Below are 23229 nucleotides of genomic sequence, written 5' to 3'. Positions count from 1 at the left end.
TTCAACAAGCAAGAAAAGCATGTCTTTACTGCAAGACACTCAACTCAAATAATATATTACCTGCCTCCTAATTATTATATCTAATTATAGATTGGCCTAAGTACATTGGCAAGGGAAATATGTCGTAAAATGTATGTTGAAATATTACTGTGCTATTGTTGAGTCAGCTCCTGGGATATCAGACGTTAAATATCAGAATCTCTGGCTGATTTCAGTATTTTTACATTGCTTAACCACACTGTCAAACTGTATTGTTGCAAACTTCTCTTTTCTGGTTAAATTTAGCTACTCTGTTTTCCAGGTGCAATCTGATACCTCCTAGAGAACTGTCTTTCCCATTCTTGCACTTTTCCTCTACCATACATTTGGTTCCCCAACTGGCCTTATTTTTTTTTTTAATCTGTACTATAAGTATTGATAATTTAGAGTCTCATTATAAAACTGTATATGTTGCTTCTTGCTTTGTATTGCAGCCTGGTATCACTTTCACAAACTCTAGTATTCCTGTGTATGTTTTGTACTCTTTGTCAGTGGATGCGATACATTGTCCCCTATATTCTATATTATCACTGAACAATATCCTACAAAACAGTTTGGTCCACAAACCAAAGCTACAAACCACAAGGTCCAGGATTTGGACCTTGAGCATGAGTACACATTAAGTCAATTAGGATATTAAGCCATGGGGAAAAGATATTTGTCCATATAGGATGGAAGAGAGAGCCCTAGAATGGAAGATTTATTTTTCACTATATCTGTCCATGTGCAGGTAACAGCAGAAAGTCTGACATAGGCACTGTGTTTCAGCATCCATATAAAATATATTACGGCCTTTCTTTAAAAAAAAAAAAAAGGACAGTGATTAAATGCTAAAATTAATTGTTCTAGGTTTTTGTTAATAAAATGGGGAAAAGGTCCCTAAATCATTGCATTTATTAATTTCTAACCACTAATTTTTAAAGCAATTCCCTTTAAAAAACCTCTGGAATGCTTTAATAATCTCCAAGAGTTTCAAGCAATTACACAATAAATGACTTAAAATAACCATTGTACAGTCATATGCAAATCCTCTTTCTTTTAATTATGATCACAAACTGCACTTGATGACTGTACTAGAATGTCCAGTGGGCTGGACTGCCAGAATAGCCTTATACTGTGAATGGTGGGATAAGGATGAACCAGGAGGCCACAAATGTGCTTGACATGACTAGTTCTTTAACATAAACCTTTTTGAGTAATGAACAGACTGAATTTTTGATCAAAACCCAAAAGCACAATTGCGTATGGAAAGATAACGTAGATGGAACAAGCAGATTACAGTACTACTGATGTCCCCAGTCTCAGGACATACACAGAATAGAGGTTAAAACTATTATTAGAAATATAAGAAAACACCTTGACTTTGCTGTTTGCAGCAAAAGATCTGCACAGCATGACTGCTGGTTTTAGTGAAAAGAGAAAAAAAAAATCTCGATTAAATTCAGGTTGTTTAGTCTAAATCCTGTGCAAAAGTCTGAGGGAGTGCATTCCGTCCTTGGAAAGTCTGCTTTTATCTCTTTATAAAAACACTGGATCTTTCCATTATAAAGGACCCTCATGATGTTTTCCCCTGCCTCAGCTTCATACTAAAATGTCTTGAAGTTCAAATACTCCGTGATGGACTTTAATTGATTTCCAGTCAAGACTTCTTAAATCATGTTTCTGGAAGATCTACTTATTATTGGCAGGTTATTTTCCCCATTTTGACTAGTTCATCATTCTTCAGTTCTACAGAAAAGGAAGCAAAATACATTTACATGCAAAAGTTACCTGAGGCAAAAGAAACCAGAGGACAAAACCAGTTGCAGTGGAGGCAGCACGCTATGGCTGTGATCTCTGAAGTGCTGCAGCCAGAGACTGGCAGGTACCTCTAAATATAGACACGGATATTTAAATGTTAAAAGTACAATACACAGAAAACAAAGTGAGGAAAATTATAAGTTTCAAAGAACTCCTTTCTCTTTTTCCCTTGTACATGCTGCAGCCACAGCAGTCTGACCACAGGCCTATTTGATATTTAGAAAGTTCAATTCGGTCACACACCACAGAAACACCGAAGACAAAAACCTCACGCACAAAACCTGTTCAAATGGTCTGCTGTGTGGTACTTAAGGCTGATGAGCATTGCATGTAATGATGGCTTCGGGTCTTCTCCCAGGGGCCTGGGTCAGACCTCTCCTTATATTAAACAAGAACATTGTCACCAAGTCCATGGTGTCTGAATTGGACCCTTAGATGTCAGTGCAGGTAAAAATTTCAAAGGAAAAGGACTCTGGGGAGAAGAGCATTTATTAAACCTCTTCAGTTCTTCATTCTGATAAAGAACAAATCTTCAATGTAATAAAAAATAGTTCAATCTTTTGAAAAGATATACTGACACAATCTCACTTACTTAGAAGTTCAGCATAGTAGCTGTTAAAATGGATTCCAGCAGCCCTCCGTACTTTTGTCCGAAATTTCCAAAACTTGCCTGCCCAAGAGCCAAGTTAGGATCCATACTGAGGAAATGTAAATGTACTGTTATATTTTTCTAAGCTGCCAGCAAAAGTTTGTAAACCTACTTTCCAAAATATACCACTTGACAGAGAATGCTGTGTCCTGTTCAGAAAAAAAAAACACCCAGAGAAGTCTTCTCTTTAACAGAGAAAAATTGGAAAGGGACATGACTTACAGAAAATTTCTTAATCTTTTTAACCATAATTTTCAGGAGGACTTCAAAGCTATAGCACACCTCCATCTCTGCCTGACAGCCAGGACTTCAGCAGTAGGGAAAGACCTATCCCAGCTCTTACATGCAGCGTGGTCCGAGCAGTGCTGCTGCCTTAGGGCCGGCATTAGCTCTGGGTGGTCCTACCTGTGTCCTGTGGGATAACGCTGAAATACAGGCCTTTTAACATGCCTATTTGCATGGTTTCTGGAATGGTGGAAAGCTAGCAGGGATGTGGGGGAAAATTCTATGCTGCAGTTGTACAGGCAGTAAGAGGAAAGGAACTGCTAGGAGTGATCATAAAGCAGGATAAGAATTAGACTGTGGTAGTGGATACTGTTGTCAGAGAGCGTACAGACCTCAGCAATAGGTTTGTGTGGGCAATTCATTTGTTCTGTGAGGTTCCTTGCAACCAGGTAAAGCTTTTACTTTTTGAGCATTTCAGAAGTGTTCTAGATTAGCTTAAATCTAGCACTGACACAAGGAGTAAAACTGACATCGATTTCCAACTGATATTATTAATATTTCATCAGAACAAGGCCAAACATCTCCTCACATCCTTACTTGCACATTGCACCCCTAATCCTAGTGAGATCTATTTTTTAAAAGCAGAACCCTGCAGAGCAGAGACCACCACTGCTGTCTGAACAGAGAGGGCAGCACACACGGTGAGTGCTCCAGAACACGTTTAGTAAAGCTCGGGGAGGCTCCACTTCATGACACAGACACCCAGGAGACCTCATGCATGACTGAATGCTGCAGAATACATTGAAGAATGCAAACTACCACAGTATGAGCCGAGATTTCTTCTGCAATAGTGTCTTACAGGGAATTACAAGGTCATACTGCACTCACCTTGCTTAGAGGAAACTTCTGATCCCAGAATAGACACCGGTAAAACCGAGGGGCACTGCCTGCGGCAGGTAATGCGTGTACTGAGGTCTCATGATTGTAACACTCTATGGGAGTCTTAGATATGCTAGTCCAAAATAAACAGAAAATAAAGAAAATGAGATCAGGACCATCTCTGTTAAAGAGAAGGTACAGCCTTTTCCCAAGCGGGAAATTGTCCTTACATGAGATCCAGACAGAAAGAAACTGCAGAATGAAAGTCTTATTTTGGGGATTTTACTTTTTTCTGCACCATGCCAAAGACACTAGATGTCCAAGAAGACAACCTAAAATTTTAAAAATATTCTTCCTCACTACCATTTCTCAATATTTCAAAAAATTAAAAAATAACAGTCCTTCTGTGAAAGCTGTATCATCTAATTTTTCCTTCTCTGATGAAATATTTTTCAATGAAATAGAGTGAAACCTGATGAAATGCAGTAGTAAAATGCACATATTTGAATATTAAGTATATTTTACTTGGGAATCCTAATTTCATTTTAAAATCAGTATTGTTAGTTTTATTATATTAAAAATATCGGGTAAACTGTTTCCTAAATTACATTTTGTTTCCTAAAAATGCAGACAAATTCTGTGCAAGAACTCCTTAACAATTACATGAAAGCTGTCAGAGGAGACAAACTATCTTGAAATCACAAAATATCTTATCAGACACCACCACACAGAGCCTGAGTTTTATATCACTGTACTGCTGACAGTTTCCACAACTGTAGATCTTCTGAGTGACAAGTGCAGAGTTAGGCCAAAATTACAAAGGTAACTGGAGAGACTTTAATGCCTGGTAGTGTTTAAGGAAATAAATGCTTTTGGTGTCTAACTCCGAGTTGATTAGTCATTTAAAGTAGTCTGCACTAGAGGAAGGGACATGTCAGAAGTTAGCAACCCTCTAATCCTTCTGCAATGACAGAACAGAGCCGAGTAAACCATCGTAAAAATGTTACAGGTGAAATACATGATCTTGCATGGCAGAACATCCTGAGCAGTAGGGATAGGGACAACCAGATTTCTTTGTTGTATTGGAGAAATACCAGATCACAGTGAACATGAAGTTTTTGCCAGTTTTCCTGCTTTATTCTGGAGGCTTTTCTTATGCAGCCTCCATTTCATGTAGGTACTAACCTTGGTGTGAAGACAATGTAAAGGTGCACCTTAGGAGAATTCAACAGGTTCATGCCTGCACCCACAGCTCTTTCAGATATCATCAACTTCTGCATGCACAAATGGTCATGTATAGTGCCATGCTAAAAGAAGGTGACCCTACCCAAAGTCAATTAAAATAAATCATGGGTATAGTGGACTTAGAGAGCACAGCAGATTAATTCTCTGGTTTCATAGTTCATATATATGTATGCAGCTTATTCAGGTATTATTTGAGGTTAAATTATAATCATTAAGTTAGATCCATACCTATTTGTTTCCTTTCTGAATTTGGCCCAAATGCATTGAAATACTAAAAATTAAGGATTCTGAAAGTAAATATTTTCAGAAAACTTAATATTGTGCCTGCAGGAAGAAAACTGAGAGAGGAAGTAATTCTGAACAGTGCCAGCAACTTATTCGCTCAGCAGCTGAAAGGCAAAGTAATGGCAATGAAAACATTGGGGACACAACTAGAGAGGAAAAAATTATGCATTTGGTCAAGATTGGAGTAAAGTTGGAAAACTAACATGGTGTAGTGCCTGGGGACAGTATATATGAGGATGGCTTTACATATAGTGTAATATGCAGAGGACTAACCAGAAAGGCTATTTATTTATTTATTTATATAAAAGAGGCTCCACTGCCAGCTGGGTAGCTGCAAATGTTTAAACTTTGAGACATTCAAAAAAGCCCTACAGTCCCAAAGCTTCAAAGTGAAATATAGAAAATTAACCTACCCATTAATCATTGCAGGCACCATGACTGTACAGGTGAAATAGCATGCTAAATGACTATTTGCCTGCCTACAAGTGCAATCACCATAATTTTAACCCCAGCATTTAAGATGCTAGAAGAGTGCATACCTCTTGCTTTCTTCCTAGAAAAGAGCTCTTATAGTCTGCATTGGTTGCACTTTGTAAATAGCAACAGCTCCAAAGGCTTTACAGCAGATGCACTTGAAAGGTATTGAGAGAAAACCTGATATTGCAGTCAGCTTTGGAACAGAACAAATTGCCCTCCTTCCTGCCCATAAGCCAGCAGGAGCTTTTTTCTGCATTTCTACTCTCCTCTGCCCCCAAAGATGGGAGATTGACCCTTGTCCTCCCTTACAGACCACACTCAGTCACTGACATGGGGAGCTGGTGACTGCTGCTTCCCTCAGGCTCTGGATCATGACAGTGGAATGAAAAAATTGCTGAGCTATTGATGGTATTGTTCTGTTTATGTGTACTTCTATTGGTTTAGAAAGCAGAGCTAGAAGAGCATGTTGATTTTTATCTATTATCTGTTGTGGAAGGCAGAAACAGTCATAAGAAGTGATAGGAACTGTGATACTATGGATTAAAGGGTGCATCAGAAATGGACACTCTCTAACTTCTTTTTTTTAATAAGTGAACTATATAACTCTCAAAGTAAAGGCATTGTTTGGGTTGTGGAGGATTGGGAAAGAAAGAGAACTGACACCTTTTTCAAAATACTCTACAAAACCCATTCATCCTCCAGCTTTATAAAGAAAGAGAGAATTAAAACTGATTAGAATAGGATAATCTTGGGAAAAAAACCCACAACTTCTTAGATTAATTTTCTACAGTAATTTTATCCTTTTACTCCTAAAATCACTAAGAGTTTCACAGGTGATTCAAATCCCTCTATATTTTTAATACTCATATTAATGAAATATTTTAAATTAGTATCTTATGGTAAAAAGCAGATAGCCAAGGTCAGCTAAAAATTACCTGTAAGGCGCTAACTGCCTCCATTCCTCTTTTCAGCTGTTCAAATCCACTCTGCCTCTTCCTTGGCAAAAGGCTTATTCCCGTTTTCCTCACAGCCTGCCTGTGACACAGCAAATGTTCCGCCAAGAACAAATAACCGTGCGCTGTTCTGGTGGCTGTTCTGAGGCACAAGGGCAAGTGTAATACAAAAACATTTCTGTTACAGCGTAAGATTTGTCATGCCGGCGAAAACCTTTGTGTGGAGAACTTTATCTATGCTTAGCGCGAGCATGTAAAGCAGACATAAGTAAATTAACCGGCACAAGACAAATGTCAGTGAAGTTAGTTTAAGAAATTTAAGCTGATCCAAAATGAAACACGCTCCCTTTGGACTTGCCTGCTGTAGGATATTTGTGTAGCAGATTTGCATCTTAATTTTAAACCAAACTTAAATGTTACTTCCTATTTGATTTTTCCTTTGTTTTGCCACAGGCTTTGACAGGTGGCAGAGAAACCCCAAGCGGCCGTGACTGTGCCTTGCCCAGGCAGCTGCAGAGTTTGCCTGTGCAGGGAGGGCTTTGGCCAGTGTACTGCCAGGGCCACTGCCACTGAACTGCTTCTTACTCTCTCTTCTGCATTGGTTGTTTTATGTGCTAGGAAATGGGGAAACCTGGTCACTCTCACTGCGGTCCATAATGACACTAGTAAATCAGATGAGCTTCATTTGAGTTGCAAGGAAAGGGCTGTAGTTTTGCTATAAAAGTTTATTCATGCTGAGGCATTTTTAAGATTAATCTGCCGTGAGGGGGTTTACCTTACCTGTGGATCTATACTATGATTCTAGAAATAAAGACTAGACCGTGGCTTTGCTCAGGATGGGTACTCAGCTGCAATAGAGTAGAAATAAAACAGAGCACCTTTGGAAGCTCAGAGAATTATGTGGAAGAAGCAATTTTCTATAAGCTTATACTGTAAATGAAGTCAGATGCCTCCCTCTCTCTGCTTAATCATCTCAGCTGCTCTGACAAGGAAGTTTGGTAACTACAATGACAGTTGAAATTTTCCCCTCTAGCCAACCCACCTGCCCAAGTCTTACTTCATCATCTACTTCTCATAAACTCAGTATTCTACAAATACTAGGGCACATGCCTGCATGTCAGCTGCCCATGCACAGCATCCAACACCACAAAATGTGGTCCATGGAGCAGTTACCTTACTGTAGTGGATACATAGGAGGGGTTTTTTCTGCACAAGGCAGCATGTTCCAGCTCCCATGTTTGCTCACCATATCCTGTATATTTCTGCTAGAATAAAGTTCCTCTTCATTCCAGGCAGTGGTATGAAATGCTAGTGGTCAATAAAATTCTTCACAACTTCTGGGATGGCCACCACCATTACAAGGTGCCTGAGGGACTGACCTGTCGTAGTTTCAGTTAAAAAGGAAAAAAACATACCCTTTGTGTAATGATGTTATAAAGGATCCCCCTTTGATGTACATGGTTTGATGAATTAAGGGTTTTCTTCTCAGAGTTATGCAGTTTAATGAATGTTTTCCTGTTTATCAATAGCAGCAGTGTTAGGTTAAGTGCTGTGAGCTGCCTTTACAGGCTCAGAAGTAAGAGAATGGCATAAAACTTGATGCAGTACACTACAGGCTTTCTCCTCTCCCAGCATGTAAACTATTTAATTATTAAAGACATGATGGGATTTATTTTTCATGTTCCATTACAAAATGCAATGTGCTGAAATAGGGCTGACCTTGAGGTCTCTTTGACAGTTCCAGAACCAGTCTCTGTTTGGCCTCTGCCAGAGAAGTGATTTAAGTTGTCAGTGGTACCTCAGAAGGCAGGTCTGGTCCTTTCTTTCAGAAAGAACATGTGTTTATGACAGTTGCCTTCTGACTCTGTAGAAAAGCAGTAAGTGAGGAGGTCTTGAAGCCTCCAGAAGCCTTGGCCATTTGCAGGCAACTCTGGGCAATGGGAACAGGAGCACTCTGTGCTGGCTGGAATTTCCTTTTTCAGGAGTTGCAGCTGGCACTCTGGGCCTCCCAGAGACGACTGCAACGAAGTCCTTTTTCCAGACTAAATAATCATGCTAATATAAGCAGCTCTCTCAGAGGCTTGAATATTTTTAACAAGATTCTTTTGATTGAAATCAAACAGGTTTCTTACCTCTGGCTCTTCCACAAGCACAAAAAGGCTTGTGGGACTTTCAGGAAAGCAGTAAGAGGAGAGACTGCTATTTCTCTCTCTCTCCCCTGATCTCATTCACAAATGTCTTTACCATTTTCTGTAGGTTTGCATGAACCTTCCTGCAAGGTCATAGGTTTCAATAAAAGCCTCACCTGCTATATGAAAAAGACTATTCCATGGAATTCAGTGAGTTTTGGATCAAGTCTCATGCATTTTTGAGTGGCTAGTTCTTTACCAACGAGCTTCACAAGCTGTATTTAATGTTTTTCATAGTCATAAAGACTTCCTTGCAAAACATTGGCGAGCACAGGAGCCTCTTCAGGAACTTCAGTTCCACTGAAGAAAAGAAACCTGTGATAAACTACATTAGTGGAGGTTAGGTTTTAGTTTTGACCTGAATTACATAATTTTAGGACCTTCCTCAATAGTTATTTCATTACAAAGGGCTCCTCTAGCTGGTAAAGACTCAGAGATGCCCCTTGTAAGCTAAGCTATTTATTGTAGGAGCATCTGTGGATTCAGCTCTCCTATTTCAGCAGAGGGATCTTTCTGACTGATCCTGTGTGTTATGTGAAGTAGAGACATAAAGCAGCTAAATATGCCCTTCAGGTGAGCTGTGAAGCAGAGCCACTGGCCACTGTGGGCACTAATTAAGCAAACTCTCACTAGCAAAGTATTTTAAAAGTCCTCAAAATCTGGTAACTGCTGTAGTGCTCAGCATCCTAATGGAAATTGAGTATGAACTGCTAGGTTGGGTACAAAAGATGTGTATAACCATCATGGTAGCTGATGACTTAAGTATTGCACAGAAATAGGCATAGGACTAAAGCTTTTATTCTCAAATGTTAAAAGTATAAACTGGGTTCTTACCTTCTCAAATTCCTGAAGCATGATTTTTTTCCACACCTCTATTGATAATGTGGTTATATATCTGCTGCATTGCAGTAAAAGGTAAAGCAATTATCATATAGTGTTTATCCTTCTGTTTTGGAGTACTATGAAGCTCAATTGAAGGGTAATCTAAATGCATGAAACACTACTGACATACAAAATCTTGCTATTACTTTCAGAACAGAAGAAGGACAAAAGGCACAGCAGTATATCATTTGTTAAACACTGGCTTCCATGCAACCTCAAAATCTTCTTTTTGTATCTAGAGTTTCTGATAAGCCATTCCTTAAAGCCATTCTGTTTAGCACTTTTGCTTGCATCCCTATACGTTTGCAAACGTATCCTAAAGAGGCCAGTCTGTGCTAACTATGGAAATTTCATCTTATCCCTTATCACCAGAACCAAAAAAAAGGATAGAGAGTCCTTTCGATTCCCTATCCCCAACAGATGTTAAACATTTCCATGTATTTTGAGTGGTTAGTGCTGATACTTGGTTTTAGAAGATGAATGCTCACCCATACACAGGATTCAATTAACATTCTTTTATGACTGCATCCATATTATTCTTAACGAGCAGACTCCTTGGTGAGAGTGAATATTTACCTCATGGCATTAAATCCACAGTTTTCTACCACAGTCATTAATGATCATACAGCAAATGATCACCCCAACACCCTGGCTACATTCCAGTTCAAGTAATTATATTCTGCCTCTCTTAATTTCCTTTTGAGAGTAATTGGACCTGATAGCAGTCTTCACTTGTTATCCTAAGCTGCTCTACAGCCTGACCACATCTCAAAGCTTCGAGGACTTAATCATAGCTCCCAATAGGTGAAATATTGATAGATGATCTCTCTGCTCACCCCATCTTTCTATCACATACAAATCCATTAATTATTGTAACACCATCTAACGAATTCAGCTCTGCAGGTACTGTAGACTATACTATCTGTATATTGCTAGCTGCCTAAAGACATAAGTCAGGAGCTTAAATGTTCTCAGAAACTTATGAACCCATTGATTTTAGGAAGCTGATGATATAAAGCTGCTGTACCTTTTATGTGCCTCTGACTTTGTCTACATTAGTGAGCCATTAGGCACAGTAAGAGCAGATCAGCAGGACACTGAGGCTGCCGGCGAGGGCTCTACATTTAGAGTGCATGTGATTCGGTACTTTACTTCGGGTTATGTTTAGTTTGATATACTGGACTGGACATCCCAAATCCATGGGGTTTAAATGTATGCTACAGATCTCTTTTGTCCCTGAAAGGATTGAAGCACCACTGATGTGCACCTGAAGTAGAAGTTCTGGTTTACTTTCCTTCACAAGGAGTACGATTCATGTGCACCAAAACAGCAAATCAAACCGGTAGAGGATAAATGGGAATGATGGAGAGATTTGCAGCAAAGCTGCTCTGCTCTACTGCATGTTAACATGGCTGGGGATCCACTGTACACTGAAATGGATTGTCATCTATTCAAGGGCTATTAAAGGGCAACAGGCCTTAACATGGGACTGTTTTCTGACCAACAATGAGACCAGACAATAATAAGGAAATGAGTAACTGACTCATAATGTTCAAAAGGAAGTTTTTGGGGAGGAGAGAGGAAGAGACAAGCATGCTTTAGCAGCATGGGGGGGGCGATCTTCAGGAAAAAACTCTTGAGCCCTAAGGAAACTGTTCCAGATGGCAAAGAGTCTGAGAGACAAAACATGTAGGGTTTATCTGATATGTGCTGGTTTATTTTTGAGTGATTCCAGAGAGACCAAGCAAAGAAGCAGTGCCATTGCCCATTTATACTGCAAAGCAGTTAGAACATAGAAGAGTTCTCAATATGGAAGAAACTGCCACAACTGTGACAGTGGATGGGGGTTCCAGAGTCACTCTATGGGGTGACTCAACTACTCAAAATACTGAATCACCATAATATGAAAAATCTCGAGCATCATGAGGAAGCAATGAGAAAAGGTTTCTTTCTTTTCTGATTTAGTTAAATTCCAGATCTACTTTAAAATTATTTCAGCGTAAAATAATTCTGAAAATATTTCATTTAAGCAAAAATCTACCAGAAAGGAAACAAAAAGCAAAGAGAGAGTTTTAGCACTTTGTTTTTCCTCTCTATGGGGAAAACTCCCCAACAAAATTATCTATAGCTTTTTTTCCTTCCCCCCCCCCGAAAAAGAAATATATCTATGCAGGGAGATTGATCCAGTCTGGTTTTTCAGTTGAAATGTACCCAGCAGTTCTCTGCATGCACCATATATCCCAGCAATTTATTACATGATGTGAAAGTGTCTCAGAAAATAAATAGCTTAGAGCCAGTAGTAGCCAAAAGCTGAGTGTTCTAAAATGAGCATTAGTCTGGAAGGAAAAAGGTGACTAGCTGGAGACTTTAGAGCCGTGTTTCAGAGACGTGTGTGGTTCCTAGGGAAGCACATGCTCAAATTCTTGTGAAATACAGCATTTAGCACTCGCTGCTCTCCAGTCACATTCTTTCACTTCATTGTTTATATTTACTCACTTTTTTCTGCCTTCCGATCTTTGCCATAGCTTTATAATTTTCAGTTCGCCTCACTGACATTAAGTGCAAACAGTGTGAGACCAAGTAAGACAGTCAGGAAAATGACAAGGAACATGGTGTCCTAGGCCAGAAGTTATCCTGGGGAGCCTAGGAAGATTTGAATTATTTCAGTCACCTTCTCTATATCCCTCTGGTGCCCCACACTGAAGACCATGAGAGTGAGGCAAGGCCTTTCTCTATTACCATATTACCAGACAGGAAACATCTCCCTTACCTGGGGATGTGGGACTGGAAAGGGACACCCAAGTCATCCAAAGTGATCCCTCCAATGGTGTCAGAGATATCCCATGACAGAAGGTTCCTCAGAATGATGACTCCCCATCCTCAACCAAGGGAATGCTTCCTCGTGTTTCCCAGGAGAAATAAGAGCTATAGTTAAAATATGTATCACAGACAGACAAGAAGAGAATCAGAGGTACCATGAATACCATATGTCACTGCAGTAACAGAGGACTTACTGAATTAAACTTCCCAGCAATTGTGAGAGCAACTGTGTTCCATGTTACAGAAAAAGCAAAGGAAAAGCCAGCTTTAAATGGAAGAAAAATATCTTATTGCCCAGAAAACCAGTGATCAGTTTAATTCTGAAGATGTAATTAGGACACGTTGACCAGAAAACTTAAGGAATGTAATGTCAGCCACATCTTGGACCAAGCAACTTCTCCTCTGATCCAAATATGTCTGCTATGAGAGAAGAGCAAAAGCAAGCTATTCCACATGGTATGAAATAACCTGTCCCTTGCCTCAAGGAAGGGAAGGTGCAATAGGGTAACTATATAATGAAATGGTGCCTGTCTTCTGTCCTGCAGTGCAAACTCTATTGCTGTTACTCCATCAAAATTAGAAAACAAAGGTCTAGGTACCAGTAGCATTAAAAATATGTTTCTGTCACAAATTATAGGTTGCAGATAACCACAGGAAGTGGCTGTAGTGCTTAGTAAGAATCTTTAGATCTGTCAAAGACACCTGTGCTCAACCAACTGTAGCTGCCCATTATCATCTAAGAGCTGTTCAAGTCCTGTCTGTATTTACAGGCTTTCTGTAACAAAACTGTGCCCTGGATGGGGACCAGCTTCTCATTCAGGGCACGTAACCCTCTGCGGGGTGAGGGGGTTTGTGACTGGTCCTCTCTCTCACCCTTCTGAGCAGGGGTCAAGCTGCTGCCAAATTGCCACATTTCTTCCAAAAGATATGGATGAACAGACAAGGGTGAACGTGCTGTTTTTTAAATCCCACACTGATTATTTTAATGACCATGGGCCCTTCTGGAAACCTTGTGGGGGGTACAGAAAATCACAGATGCGACAGGAGCCCAGCAGCTGACTAAAAGTAGTCCTGGGGGAACCCATTCATTCATGGACAGATGCATATGCTAACAACAGACATCCCATCATCCTTACTGCCATCACAAGTTGTAACTATGAGGACTCAAGGTAAACCCCAACAGTATTCAGCTGTAATTCCCAGTCAATGGGAATTGTCCTGATTAAACTGAGAGTGTAGCTGATCGAGTATTTGAAACTCCACTTAAAAGTAAATATTGACATGGTTTAAAGGGATTAACTAAGATGACTGGATTCTTGTTAAAAACTTTGAGATTAAAAAGAGCCTTTTACAAAGTCTTTGCAGTGTTTTGAGATGTTATTTCCTATGATAAAATGGAAAAAGGGGGAAAACTAGCTCTAAAAGTATATGAAAATCTCATGTTCCTAAACACTTATCTTTAACTGACCAACTCTTAAAATAATAGCTCTCATAAAACCTCACATCAAGTAGTTCTGTGTGTGACTTGTTAATGGATCGTGGATGATGTCACACTAGCAGCAAAGAGGTAAATAGATTAAATTTCTCAAGCCCATATTCTTTAGTGTTTGTTAGCAACATGAAGTTGTCAGTCCTGAATTTTAATTGCTTGGCTACTGTTACTTCTCATAAGTGCAAAACATTTACTTCTCCACATCAGTCACACCATGTGTACAATGGGAATAATACCTATAATATCAGCTACAGAAGAGATTTATGAGGATGGGTGGATGGATGGATGGATGGATCAGATCCTTGCCACACATTCCTGATCTCCGGCAGAAACACCAAGTGGTGACCCCAGAGCCCGTGACTCAGCCAAAACCAGAGGGGGAGGCTTTCCCCCTGCTTTGTGGAGGGATAACCCCCACGGCAGCTCTGTGCCTGACCCTGCACTTATCTCCCGATGGAGATAAGCCTGTTGTTTCCCCACTGCCAGTATCAGCTTTGCCTGGGAGATGCGATAGCCAGAGCGGGGCGAAAGAGCATCCCTTGCTCCTCCTCCCCTCAGCAGCAGCCCGGCACAGCCAGGGTGATGCCAGCCCTGCCAAACACACACACAACAAACCACAGCATGGGCTGGCTGCTGGGGCTGGGGAAGGAGCCTGGGCTATTAAAGAGAGAAAGTAAAGATAGTAGTAGATAGATATCAATATTAAGAAAACCTTTGAATTCAAAACAAACCTCAAAAAGCACTCCCAGTTTTCTCTCAGCAAAAGTCCTAGAATTAAATCTTTGACTTGGTAAACTTTTCTTTTAGCAAAGCAAATTTAAAAATGCCACAGTGATGAACAACGTAATAAAAAAAAAAGCCATCATATTATTCTTGAATGAGGTTTAATAAAAATCAAATAAAAGCAATTATCTGAATTTTCAAGAGGATCACTTCTTCCTTCCCTGAGGTACAAACGAGAATGAATTCAGGAAATCATTAGAATCAGAAACTGGCGCTGCACAACAGAGCCAGTGTTTGCTGTACAAAGACAAACAGAAATCTCCTCCCAGGCTGACAGGCTCCTTACGAAAGCTGTTGGAGTGGAAATTCCACCTATAGGTGAAGAAGGGTAATTAAAGAGGCACAAGAATTTCTTTGTAGTAGGGCTGGCTTTTCTACTCCAGAGCAGGCTTTGGCTTTTCAAGTATTCATATTCTTCTTTATTCATACAGAAAGAAATTGGACACATCACAATGTTCAGAGCTGCCCATGGATCTTTCTAAGCAGATACATGTGAATTAACACCTATTAGCACATCCCATGTAGCACTTGCTGCTCTCTTTTAATCCCATGTAAATCCAGAGGGCCCGATTTTTCCTTTCCTTCTACCTCTTTCAGCCATCTCACCTGATGGACAGCATACACCATACACTTCTCAGTTGAAAAGGGAAATCCAAATATTTTGTGAGAATGTGTTGATTTCAATGACATTTTCAAAGGCAGAGAGCAGAAATGCATTATTTTAATAGTTTATTTTGCTAAAAGGAAAACATTTATGCTGACTCATTTCAAAATCTTTTGATTCCAATGTTATGATATACTAAGTATTTCAATATTGATATTACTGTTGAATATTTTGATGACAAGCATGATTTTTCAAATATTCATAAGAAATCTTCAATGTGCCAACTGTCTTTTGTTTTTGTTCTGAATGAAAACAAATTCTGAACTAGAAATCTTACCATCAAACTAAAATGTATAGCTAGATTAGACATATACCATTTGGCAGACAGACTCCGAGCAGCTCCACTGACTTCAGAGAGGCAGCTTTCACTTGCAGCATTGTTCCAGGAGAGCAGAAATACGTCCTCTGTGTTATCAAGCACCACTTATGGATGGTAGAAGACCATAAAAAAGGGGCAGATCTTACCCTGCAGAAGGAGGACAGATGAAGTTGGATACCACATTTTCACTGTGAATGTCTCATGGCTTTGCTGTATTCTTAGCTCATTCAGGGATTAATTCAGTCTTGCAGAAATGGGTTCTTACATATCTAGTAAAATATTGCCACTTTTTCTATAAGCCTGAATCTTGCTTTGAAGTTAAACTCTCCATGGCTGATCTTCAGCAGCCCAACAACTAACAGAGTAGACACTGATTTAAAATCTACCAAGAAAAACGTAACAACAGAAAAATAAGACAGAAGGAGGGAGACAGACAGAGAGAAAAGAACCTCTGATCCTAATCTTGCAACAAATTGTATGTAAATGGTGCCTCAGAGAAGGCATTGGGCTGCATGAGTTTCCCTGTTGAGTATTTTGTATAACTTGGGCCTTAACTTCATGTCACAAAAGCAGAATGAAAACACTGAAATGGAGAGAAGTTTGACTCTGCTCCCATTGGTGCCCTGTGGGATTCATTGTTCAGCTTCCCTGAAAAGAAAGCAACAGCCTTCTTGTTATGTATGTTTTATAATACTTCAAATTTAAGTACTGTTGGGCCAGACTGCCCAGTGTTTTCTGGCATACATTTTCCCCAGAGAAATAGCTACATTCTTTGGTAGTCTCAACAGCAAAAAAGATTGAGAAGTACAGGCTCTTCAAATTAAAACAGGAAAAATAATCTCACTACAGGTGTCTAAATATTACATGAATTACATGAATTCAGCTCTGGCAAGATGTGTCTTCCACATACCTATAAAATAGTGAAAAGATTGTTCATATATTTGAAAAGATTAGTCACTTCTCTTTACCCTTTCCTCCAGATCAATTTAAAACAAGAGAGGATGGATGTTCCATATCAGGATAAGGGGATTGTTTTATCACTTTTTTTTTGCATTTTTCCATCTCCATCATTTTTGACAGAGGTGGATGGTTGTTCTGCTTGTCTCCTACCCACTCTGTAGGGCCAAAGTCTCCTTTCAGTCCCCAAGGACTGATTCTAAAATATCATACAAGAAGGCAACACCGAAGATAAGACGGGCTGCATTAGCAAGGATTGCCCATACCTGGGATTCCTCTCATCTGTGGAAATGATGGAGCAGTACAGGCAGCATAAGAATTCATATTTTCTTCTCACTAAGATTTCTTTTAGCAAAGATGCCTTTTGATTTCAGGACTTTGATGAGGGTACCTTGTACTCCACTGATCTAATCTTCAAGTCCTACTAAGCCATTGTAGAACGTAATGTTAAAGGTGTCACTGGTAACCTCTGCAATACCCATCACATGAGCTTATGGAGTCTGAATCAAAGTAACTTTTGTTCCTAGCTTCCATCCACAAGTTTTATTTAGTAGTTAAACAAAACCCAATAAGAGCAGCCATACAACCTATGCTATGTGTGCTTCCAGGTGGGTTTGGGAACTTTTCAGGTTTTTTAAGGTGAAGGCTATGTAGTAAGAAGTGCTCTTCAAGTCACTTCCACATCTTGGGACTATTTTGGCCCTTACTCAGCAGATAGGCTCTAGGGGCTGCATGCCAGTTCCCAAAAGAGAAGAAAAAAAAATCCAGAAAAAAAATATAAAAAAGTAGCATTCACAAAAAGAATTTCATCAAAAGTCAGAAAGCCATTAATTCAAGTCAAACTTGCTGCATGAGCCATTGTTTAAAACAAAACACACACAAAAAATGTAGAATCATTAGCAATAGCAGGAAATCAAATGGCTGCTGTTTCAGTGTGTATACTGGAAAAATGTGTATATAGAGAGATTAAATAAAATAAAACCCCACAGCTAAAGAAATGGCTTAAATGATTACTTTTCTGCTTTCAAATTTTCAAGGGCAAGGGAAAGTGGAACAAGTGTAATTTCGCTTGGAACGATAGCGTTATTATTCTTCTTTAAAAGAACAAGAACAGCAAACAAACTACTGGTATTTCACTTCCCTTTGTAGCCATATATTGTGGTACAGCAACTAGGAAATAACTGCCCAGCTTTGGCTCACACCAGGGATGAATTTATGGGGCTGTACCTGCTCTGCAAAGGGAAAACTCCACAGAGAGTTTGTAGGAGGTTAGTAAGGATGACACGCTCAGGTGCTTTAAGTTCCATTTAAATGATGATGACTCAACACAGGGATTTAAAATATGCAGACACTGTTGCCAACTTGTTGGAACAAGGCACTTGACAATGCAGTTTCCCTGTCAGAAACAGGTTGAGGTAGAGGTTCTGGTCAAGCATCCACCACCGATTTTTGAGTAAATCATCATGCAAGAATATCCTCTGTTGTGGGATGCTTGGGTTGCAAATGTCCAGGAAAGGACACTTTCACAGTGGACAGGTTTGAAATAGCCATGGTTTCTACTGTATATTCCAACAGTCTCTGCTGAATAACCTGCTGTGTCAGCATTTCTTGTGTGAGGATCTCAGAGCAACAAGTTCATTTCACAACCACCACCTGTGATGTATGTTGATATGCATATATTTGTATTTAGTAGATCTACTTGTATTTAACAACGTTTATTCATATTTTTCATGCAGGCTAAAAGAATTGCACAGATGTATAGTTTCAAAATATATCTTTTTGCTAACCACATATATTTTTGTGTCCAAGCCATCAATTCAAGAAACTGTGGACATGATTTTCAGACAAGTTGAGTGCAAGCCTTCTTGCTAAGGAATGTGAATGCCAGCTGTACCATCAAACTGCTTTTGCTATTCTGATTAACTAAAACTGTTTTCATAAATCTGGCACTGACCAAAGAGATACTTCACAAAAGAAGGTGCTTGCACTGGAGCAGTAAAGGTTGAGCGGGAGTAGCACTAAAATATCTACATTGCCGCCTTCTGTTAGTCTTTAAGTGACTGTGGCTATTTCATCTTTTGAGTCATTTCACTTTTTGATTTTACGGTTTTCCCACCTGTGAAATTCTGATGCTGGTACTGATCTCACTGGCAAAAAGATCTTTGAAACATAGTGGGAAAGCAATAGTGATATGTAGGCAATGTGAAGAGAAGAGCTCTGGGTTTGCACCAGGCCTGGCATCACTAATGCTGCAGCTCACAACTGAAGTATGAGATATATAAAAGGATATTATGGATAATATTAGCAGATATCATAAATGCCTTCAATTCACTAGGTCTTTAAAAAATCCCTAGGGCCCAGGAAAATTAATTTGTCTCCTTGTGACACGTAAATCTTCCTCAAACAGAGGTATTAGATTTTTCCTGCCTATGCAAATGTATTTGGGCAGCATCAGGTCCAGGGGGGACCTTACTGGATTGCAGGCTCACTCAGCTTGGGTAGTCCTTTTGCTGGAAGCAAGTGTTTATCATACAAGTTGCCACTAGACATAAACATCCGAAAGACCTTTGGTCCTGCATTAGCACAAGTTAAAGCTCTAACTTAGCCTCCCAGTGCTGCCGTACAACAAAGACAAGCTGAAATAAATTCCCTACAGACAAACAGAAAATGTGCTCCAGCTGTAACCCACCTCATCTGCTTTCCATTCATGCCCTCAAACCCCATATTCCATGGTTTTAGACATCTACCATCCATTATCTGAAGAAGAGCTGAATTTACTGAAAAATTAAAGGAAATTAATACAACAGATCACTGTTTTAGCAATGCTTCTCTTTTCTCAGGAAGATTGCATTTGTGTTAAATCTCTGTACTCCTACAAGGTTCTCAATTAATTAAAAAAAATGCAAATTGAAAATTTTAAAATGACACCTTACCTTCTTTCATCCCTAACAAGCATAAGTATAGGAATTTTTATTAATATAGGAAATAAAAACCTTTAAAATGTCTATTGTTATAATCAAAGTTGAAAATACTTTGTCCCCAATGTCTTCCCTTTTGGAATTAAACCCCACCGAGTAAAATCTGTGTTTAAAATAATTTTTATTGGATTTGATCAATTTTTTATCACATAGCTATATTTATGCTTTAATTTTAGCTTTAAAAGAGTATCTTCAAAACCACATTAAAAAAAAAGCACCTGAATCACATGAAACTTGTTTAGAGTATTGGGAAAAATATGCTTTTTGGTTCAAGTGTAGTTCTAGTAATTTCTTTCTGTTATGTTTCTGTTATGTTTTGAGTAAGTGCTGAAATATTTATTAGTCCTATTCTTAGAAGTAGGGATTAGGACATTTGCAGGGAGAAGGGGTTGTTTGCCTTAGGTTGTCTTTTGTTTTGTTTCTAAGACAGAGAACAATTGGCAGATTGCACATTCAAAAATAAGATTTTAAAAAAACAACTGAGTTCCTGACAACTCCTCCAGACCAGGAAGTATTAAAGAGAGAACTCATTATTGCCCTCAGCTGTGGCCTAGGAGCCAATTTGAAACAGCTGTACTAAAAACCCGCCTCAAATTAGCAGCTGGGTACACCCCAGGGAGCCTTAGGGGAAGGTTTGGAGGTTTGTAGTGCAGCTCTGCAGGAGTCTCAAGGTTGTAGGAGATGGATCTGAATCTTCTGTTACCCCAGTGGCCTGTCCTCAGTCCTACAGGTAAGGAGTGTAGCTTGTGTTGTGCTAGGGTACAGTAGAGGTAAGGGGCTATGAACATAAAACTTTTTGACCCATGTATATGTGTTGGATTTAAATAAGTAGCAAAAAGTGAGTCCTATAAATCTCAAAGTTTTGTTGCGGATCCTGAGGAAGCTCTCTTTTGTGTCTTGGCTTAAGCTATTAGGTCTTGGTAGCTTAAGACTTGTGTTGATTCTCTGCTGAGATGTCCATGACAATGGGCAGGTGTGTATGACCCAGTAAGACTGCTACTGTGCTGTGGGGACCAACAAGCACACTCAAAATCAAAGGGGGGAATGATGTATGGAGTATTTCTGCATTAAGTGGAATCAGGTTGATGCTTTCTAAGTGGTCTAAATCTTATGAGTGCAGACACCTTTCAATGGCTAAAAAAATTAGTCACTTGGCTTAAGTGATTAAGATCTCAAACACTGTGGTTTGAAAGGGAAGGATTTTTAGTGTGGAATGCTTAGTAGTGCTCTGAATTCATAGCACCTTATGTTACCCTGCTGTGCTTCTTGAACAGCCCCTTGTGGTCCTGGCATAAGGATAATGGGATTGTTCTAGGGAGCTGCACGGGTTTGCTGTCAGAGGTGATTAAAAACAGCTAAACAGCTGGACAATGCATGTCCCTGTTTTTTGGTTTGGGAGGAGATGTATACTGTGTGTTTCCAAAGCTGCATTTCCTTCATGTGCCTGAAGTTGTTAATGGTGTAGTTAATTTTCCTAGACCCTAAAGGTCCATGGGGCATGGCAGCAAAGGCTCTGGTGAGCAGCTGCACTGTGGCATGCTCAGCCAGGAGCTGCAGGATAGGGATGGGCAGCTCCTTCCTAGTGCACCAGCAAAGTGATTGCAGTGTTTCTCAGAGGAAACCTGCAAGTTTGCATCTGAAGACTTGAGGGTGAGGGGAATGGCTAGAGTCTTAGGAGAGGGTAAAAAAGTGGGAAAACCTCAAAACAAAAGCAACTTGAATGTCCAGTGTGTGACTCCTGCACTAAGGCAGCACACCGTGCTGGGAGATCGATCCAAATCTAAGCAGTGTCAGGATATTTTCACTGATGTGTTCAGTGGAGTGTGATAAGGCCTCTGGGAGATGGAGCAAACTGTTAATATCAGCAAGTGATCACAGTAGTAAAAAGAGAGCACAAATTCACTTCTCCTGCCTTTCACTGGCTAAATGGGAAAAGCTGGGACACTATATGGAGAAAGTGGGGTAGTACTTGATCTTTAGTTTTAACCTATTATGAAAATCTCCACGTGTTTTGGTTTTTTTCTGGATTTTTTTTTTCAAGTTGATAAAAGACTGAAAGAAACTGTGCCTGGGCATGACAGCTGTGTTTGATGATAAAGTAGTGTCCTCTATCCACTTATTTATAGACAAATATCTTTATTTTACCTAAGAAGCATGTTCTCCTGAGCTTTCTTCTCTTCTCCTTTCCCACTAGGTTACATGACTGACACTTTTGCCATGACAAATCCATGAGTGTCTTAAAAATTTACCATGAAAACCCTGGAGCTTTAATTATTGTGCATTTACATAATTAGTGCAAATACATGCAATTACCATGTGTACCTACACAATTACCAGCTACAATGATGTACTAACAATCCTTATTAAACTTTAGTGGGGGAGGATGCATTGATTGTATGCACAAACAACATCTGCACTATCGTCTTTCTTTTTCTTGCACTTATTTGAAATAGCCGTGAGTGTTTGGGTAAGGGGGGGGTGGTTAACATGCTGAAAGCAGTGACATACAGAAAGTAGGTCAATAAGCTGTCCAAATTAGAGTTCTAGCGAAATGAAAATACAAGACATACTTCCAGCAATGTTTCCAGGATGCCAGAGCTTCTGCAGTTAGCACAATGCTGACAATTTTTGATTATCTATGGGTTAATTATCCAAATTATGAGGTAGCTGTGCTGCATCAGTATCTACATTCTTGATCTCATATATGCTCTACCACATCTGTAGTTCACCTGAATAGAATTTCCAAATTTCTATCACATCTGCACTCTTCCTCCAGTTACAAGTGTCAGCATGATTGGAGCCCTCATGACATGCCCCTTGGCTGCCATGTCAAGTTGAATGTCTACTACTGGGGAAAAAAGCGTTTCCAAATTACTTAATTATATTATTTATCTTAATTCATCTTTGAATTAAGATGAGGGGAGTTTCAGCTTTTTCTTGCAAAACATATGCTTCCTTTATTTTGGAAAGTATTTAACATAAATATCCCAAGCATTAGGAAGCCTGCTAATTTCACAGTTCTCTGGGCTTTTCTGTACTCTAGGAATTTCAGTGGCCTTCTACTTCTCTTGGCTCATGTACAATAAAATACAGCAAATGATGCATTAGGGACCACACCTCTTCCTGTTGTCTTCAGTTTTGCTCTTATTCTCCAATTCAGCTGTAAGGAATTTGTTGCCTGTGGTACTTTTGCAAGAGAGCTTTATTATGAAATTCTTCACTACTCCTCCTGCCCTATGTAGTCCCCTGGAATAGCAAGGAAAATAACCTGCTGCCTTTTTTTTTCTTTTTTTTGGTTTTGTTTCCTACACTTCATGGCTCACAGATCAAGCCTTGATGGTCTTTTGTGCCACTTGCACATATGCCTCTGGAGAGTATAGTCACACAGAAGAGACTGGGTTTTGGTTTGTTTTTGTTTGGGTTTGCTTTACCTCTTCACAGAGAGTAGAAAACCATCCTGTTTGTTAGAGCAGTGAAAAATGGAGAGGCTAATTGTTGCTGCTAAATGCAATAAAGTAATACTTTGGGCTCTCAGGCATGTTTTATGACCAATATGGCAATTACTGAATAAAATCCCATGCCCCAGAATGTTT

Source organism: Lepidothrix coronata, unplaced genomic scaffold (genome assembly GCF_001604755.1).
Source record: "Lepidothrix coronata isolate B3197 unplaced genomic scaffold, Lepidothrix_coronata-1.0 Scaffold17, whole genome shotgun sequence".
NCBI classification, from domain to species: domain Eukaryota; kingdom Metazoa; phylum Chordata; class Aves; order Passeriformes; family Pipridae; genus Lepidothrix; species Lepidothrix coronata.
Note: the sequence above shows the minus strand (reverse complement) of the source record.